Here is a 6655-nt window from a genome sequence, read left to right as displayed (position 1 = left end):
AGATCTCCCAGGACAATTCTATCCTGTCCGTAATACTAGGCAGGCAGTTAATTCTAATAGCCAGGCCTTCTCCATCATGAGACTCAATACTACGCAGTACTCTAGAAGTTTTATTCCAGCTGTTACCAAGTTGTGGAATGATCTTCCTAATCGGGTGGTTGAATCAGTAGAACTTCAAAAGTTCAAAGTTGGAGCAAATGCTTTTTTGTTGACCAGGCGGACATGAGTCTTTTTATAGTTTATTTATGACATATTTGTTTTTGATGCTGTTAATAGTTTATATATGACATGTATGTTTTGACGTTGTTACTGTTTTTAGAATGATTTATTGTTAATTTGTTCTCTTCATTTATTTATTTCCTTATTTCTTTTCCTCACTGGGCTATTTTTCCCTGTTGGAGCCCCTGGGCTTATAGCATCTTGCTTTTCCAACTAGGGTTGTAGCTTGGATAGTAATAATAATAATAATAATCTATTACTTAAAAAATCAATAATAATGCTAAGGAACGACCCACCCACTCCCAACTGTTTGAGTTTGAAAACAGGAGCATCATGATTAACACGGTCAAAGGCAGCACTACAATCAAGGCCAATCATACGAACTTCCTGACCACAAACAAGGGATTTCTGTAAGAAGGGCATCACATCCTCCAAGGCCTTTACAAAAACCAAATTGCAAACTAGGGAATAGAATATTTCATTCAGCAAACCTATTAAGACTTTTAGCCAGAAGACTTTCAAAATCTTTAGATAATATGGGAGTTATGGAAATTGGGCGGTAATCAGTGAGACTTGAGCTACCACAAACACATTTACATAGAGGAGCAAAATTGCCAATTCTCCAACAAGTGCTAAAAGCTCCTCTTCTTGCTAACTTGCGCAAAATAACAAATAACTTTGGAGCTAAGAAATCTGCTGTCTCTATAAAAAGAAAAAAAAGGAAAAATACTATTCCGGCAAATAGAACACAAATAAAAGTCATTATGCCTGCCACAAACTTTCATTACCTGAATCTCTTGACATCCACATTGATAGCAGGAATTATGAGAAGCAGGGTACTCGGTCCTAATATACACCGCCAATCCCCTGGCCCTAGGGATGGCATCACGTTTCAATATTATTGGCTACTTAAAACCACTTATAAGGAGCTCAGAGGAGTGACTTATATTATAAAACGGATTTTGAGCGAAGCGAAAAATCTATTTTTGGGCTCAAGCCAAGTCGTCCTGATAGAAAACCCTCATGGGCGAGGAACTCAACTATGAGGAGAACTGTGTGGAATATCACGACTCAGAGAACGAGGCCGATCCAACCCCCACGGTAACCCCAGTGGTACCCGAGGAACCCATTCCCTCGATTTCCGCCACCCCGGATCCACTCCCAACTGCCACTCAAGAGGTCTTCAAGATGCTAGAAGCCCTCATGGAAAAGAAACTGAGAAAGTTTCAGAAGCAGTTCCGGACTACTCTCATAGGCTTCAAGCAACCGAAAAGGATTTCGGTTAAGTACCTCCCTTCATGCTCGGAATCTAACCCTTGGAGATACGCTGAGCACATGCCAATTACGACAGGCAAAATTTTCATTAGTGAAAAGATCGGTTCTGTTTTCCTGGAAGAAGTGGAGTTCTTCCCGAACTTCGAAGCTTATCCGGAATGTTACGTCCTACTCTGGTCCAAACCAGCCTCAAAAGAAGAGACCAAACCTAAAGAAGTGATCGTGTTCGATCTCGCAAAGGCCCAAGCTATGCTGGCTCACACAGTGAAGAGTCGGGGTTTCACCAACTCCAAGATACCAGCACTGAGCAAAAAGCATCCAACCTTTGTTGCTCAAGTTACTGCTATCTTCCCCTTCGTTGAAAAGGCCTTCCAAGCGGTCTTGAAGTCTGTGGAGGAAGGGAAACCTTGCCCTGCACTGGAGGAGTGCAGACCCTTCTCTCTCACTCTTTCCTCCGATGGCAGGTACTGGAAAGACATCCAGCTTACCTTTACGGTTGGGAAACTCGAACCTGATGTAGCCAGTCGTCATTTCAACGAGGACCTCCCAAAACTGAACGACCATCTCCTTCATCGGGAACAAGATACTAAGGAGAGACTCGGTGCTTCACTGTCACATCAGGTACAGCTAGAAGTCATGGCCTGGGACACCAGGGTCCCGGACTTTTACATGGTCCTTTCAAAGTCACACCTTGCTACTGTGACAAAGGATCTCTACAGCTTCGCTAGGGCTTGCAGAGCCTGTAGAGAATTCGTGTTCGCCAATGCAACGGTGAAACCCAAACCCCAGAGACTGATTTCCTCCAACATATTGGTCAAACATCTCTTCCCTTGTACCTTGGTGAAAGAGATAGTGGACAAAGCTGCCATGGAGAATCGGAACCTTCTCCACAAGTGGGGCATGTCTCGAAAGAGGATCTCCTCTCAGGACGGAGGCCCTCTACCTAAGAGGAAATCTTCGAAACCTAAGCCCCAGCAATGTAAACCAAGACGTCAGTTTCCGGCTCCCGCTACTCCCCAAGTGGTTGCACAACCACAGCAGACCTTTCAACTGGTCCCCCTACCAGTGGTGTCGCAGTCACCGGTCTTCACCCCTGCCTATGAGCAGCGTTCCACTACCTTTCGTCCAAGAGGTAGAGGCTCCGGCAGAGATTCTTCTCGCCATCCCTCCAGAGGTAGAGGAGGAAGGGGAGCTTGCGGCCGAGGTGGCAAACCCTCGGGAAACCAGAAGCAATGAAGTGCTTCCGGTGGTAGAAAGACTCCGCCAATTCCAGGATCGTTGGACCTTCGATCCTTGGACTCACAGCATTATCAGGAATGGACTGGGCTGGAGCTGGAATCAACCACCCCCATCCTTCCAGCAATTCTTCTAACAGTCAACCCCCCTCCTGGAAGAATATGTCCTGGAACTCTTGAGCAAATAGGTGATCAAGAGGGTTAAGTCAACCAGGTTCCAAGGGAGACTCTTTTGTGTTCCCAAGAAAGACTCAGACAAACTCAGAGTCATTCTAGACTTGTCCCCTCTCAACAAGTTCATTGAGAACAACAAATTCAAGATGCTGATTCTGCAACAAATAAGAGCCCTTCTGCCTTACAGGGCCTACACGGTCTCCATAGACCTGGTGGATGCCTACTGGCACATTCCAATGAATCACTACGCTTCCTCCTACCCAGGATTTCGACTCCAAAGGAAAAGTTACGCCTTCAGGGCCATGCCTTTCGGGCTCAACGTGGCTCCACGAATCTTCACCAAGCTGGCAGACACGATTGTCCGACAGCTACGTCTTCAGGGCGTCCAAGTGATGGCCTACCTAGACAACTGGCTAGTCTGGTCGACATCACCCGAAGATTGTCTGAGAGCCTGCAACAGAGTCACCCAGTTCTTAGAGCATCTGGGTTTCAAGATAAATGCCGAGAAATCTCGCCTCACTCCAGCTTAGAAGTTCCAATGGTTGGGAATCCATTGGGACCTTCAGTCACACCGCCTTTCTATTCCACTGAAGAAAGGGAAGGAAATAGCAGGGTTTGTCAGATGGCTTCTAAAATCCAAACGGATCTCAAGACGCCAACAGGAACAAGTTCTCGGCTCTCGACAGTTCGCCTCAGTGACAAACCCAGTGCTTCGCGCACAGCTAAAGGATGCCACGGGAGTCTGGAGTTGATTCGCATCCATCGCTCGAAGAGACCTCAAGAGACGGCTTTCTAAAGCCGTGGTCGGAAGCATAGGCCCTGAAAAGGCCCATCCCTCTTCAACACCTGCCTCCATCGATCAACATCCACACGGACGATTCACTGGAGGGTTGGGGAGGTTACTCCAACCACCAGCTGGTTCAAGGAAGAAGGTCTCCCCTATTCAAGACGTTTTCACATCAACATCTTGGAGGCCATGGCGGTTCTTCTCACCCTGAAGAAACTCTCCCCTCCTCCCTCGATCTACATCCGTCTGACTCTGGACAACTCGGTGGTAGACAGATGTCTCAATCGTCAGGGCTCGAGATCGACCCAGATAAATCAGGTGCTTCTACCTATATTCCGTTTGGCAGACAGGAAGAAATGGCACCTGTCTGTAGTTCACCTATAAGGATTCCGCAACGTGACAGCGGACGCTCTATCAAGGACAAGCCCAATAGATCGGAATGGTCTCTTGACTCAAGATCATTCTCCTTCATATCTCGTAAAGTCCCAGAACTTCAGATCGATCTCTTCGCGACGAGCGACAACAATCAACTTCCTCGATATGTGGCCCTGTACGAGGACCCCAAGGCAGAAGCGGCGGACGCCATGTCCCTGGTTGGGGACAGATGGTCCAAGATCTACCTGGTCCCTCCACCCAACCTTCTGCTGAAAGTCCTATCCAAACTGAGAACCTTCAAAGGGACAGCGGCCCTAGTGGCTCCCAAGTGGCCCTGGAGCAATTGGTATCCCCTGGTCCCGGAGCTGCAGCCCACGCTGATCCCCGTACCGGGCTTAGTCCTCTCTCAACAAGTACAGAAGGCGACTGTCTTCGCTTCATCACTGAAAGTCAACGACCTTCATCTCAAGATTTTCTCTCCTTATCTGTAAAGAAAAGGTTTGGGATCTCGAAGAAAAGCTTAGACTTCCTCGAGGAGTACAAAACTGAGTCTACCAGAAGGCAGTACGAATCTTCCTGGGAGAAGTGGGCCTCCTTCATCAAGGCGAAAAATCCTACGGAGATCACCATTGATTTTGCATGTCCTTCTTCATTCACCTTCATGGACAAGGCCTAGCGGCCAATACGATTTCCATTTGTAAATCGGCCTTGACTAGACCACTCCTATAAGGTATGCGCTAGACTACACCCAGCACCTCCACCAAAACCTATCTCCTGGTCCCTGGACAAGGTGCTCCATTTTGCTTCTAGCCTGGACAATGATTCGTGCCCTCTGAAAGACCTGACTCGAAAAGTTATATTCCTTTTTGCTCTCGCCTCGGGAGCCCGAGTCAGTAAAATACTGGCATTACCAAGAAAAGAGGGTCATATCCAACTTACCCTCTTCCCTGACCCAACGTTTCTCGCAAGGAATGAACTACCCACCAGGAGATGGGGCCCCTGGAGAATCTGCCCCCCTGAAGGAAGATGTCTCTCTATGCCCAGTGGAGAGTCTTATGGTCTATCTTCAAAGAACTTCAGACTTCGGTGGAGGTCAACTCTTCAAAGGAGAAACCTCGGGTAGCGACCTGTCACTGAAACAATTAAGAGCGAAAATCACCTACTTTATTCGCAGAGCGGATCCTGACAGTACACCCGCAGGTCACGATCCTAGGTAAGTCGCCTCTTCTCTGAACTTTTCAGAATATGGATTTCGAAAGCCTCAAGAGCTTTACAGGCTGGAAATCATCGCGCGTGTTCTTCAAGCACTACGCAAAACAGGTGTACGAAGGGAAACATCTCGTGGTAGCTGCAGGTAGTGTAATGAAACCTGCCGCTTAAATCTGCATAGAACAGTGAGTTATTTGGGACTCTAACTCTACGGGTGCCTGTGTTGACCCTATGGTGATATATAGTGATTTAATGAACACTTAGTGTTTCTAATAAACTGTTCTTTATCAAGGTGAAATGTCATAGAAATTTTACACGTGTGCCACATGCTCATGAGCATGGAGTGTTTTTTGGACTATAAAAGACTGGCGTTCCCCTGGGAACTTGTGTTGCTGAAAAGCGAGATTTCTTTTTCAGAATCCAGATCACTGTTTTTATTTTTCTATGTACATTATTCATTATTATTGTAAATAAATTCTATAATCATTATTACAATTACTTTTATAATGACTTGCAATCTTAGAAATAAAATGTCTATTTTATTTCCATTGTGCGTCTCCTTTCGTTCCTATTCCTTATTAGGAAATGTACGATTGTTATAGTTTCATTTACCCCTTTCCTGTCTGATCTAAAGATTAATATAAGTATTTATATTATATACTCACCTATGCTTGATAATATTCCAACTTGAATATTAACCTTTGATCTGTCTCCGACGTCAGCATGATCTCTCCACCAGGTGAGTAGTTCTTCAATGATCACTTCGAGATATTCCTCTTGTCCACCAGGACTTCCCTGCCAGGGGGGCAGGAAGCCAATACATCATAGAATCTCTGGTTAGGACAAGAATATCATACTGTATAGGCGCAACTTGGATATCTGCATGAAGACCACGAATATTGCAATATGGAAGACGACATTGACGAAATCTAGTACGTACTTGTCCAGGATTTCGCTCAATGTCTTCTGACAGCATAAGAATTAATAGAAATGAAAAAGAGACATCATACTTAAAAACTAGATTCACAAGAATTATAACAAAAACTATTTGTACAGAATTATAAATAAAGTGATTGATGAAACCCATAGACTATAGTAAAAAGTCAGAAAAACTGGTCAACATGGAGGAGCTGATACACCATGCAAGGCTAAATACCCTCCAAGATAGCCACTTCAACTAAAGGAAAGACAGTAAGGAGGGTTTTGAGAAGAAAAAGAATCAGAAAAGGAAAAGACAACCTCTTGATAAAACACCAGGCATCCATGGCCCTTCTATTAAGCCTGCCCAACACACCATTTCAAAAAAACAAGGTGAAGGAAAAAAAAAATAATAAGATAAAATAGTGTGCCTGAGTGTACCCTTAAGCAAGAGAACTCTAAC

This window comes from Palaemon carinicauda, chromosome 26, assembly GCF_036898095.1.
Source record: "Palaemon carinicauda isolate YSFRI2023 chromosome 26, ASM3689809v2, whole genome shotgun sequence".
NCBI classification, from domain to species: domain Eukaryota; kingdom Metazoa; phylum Arthropoda; class Malacostraca; order Decapoda; family Palaemonidae; genus Palaemon; species Palaemon carinicauda.
Note: the sequence above shows the minus strand (reverse complement) of the source record.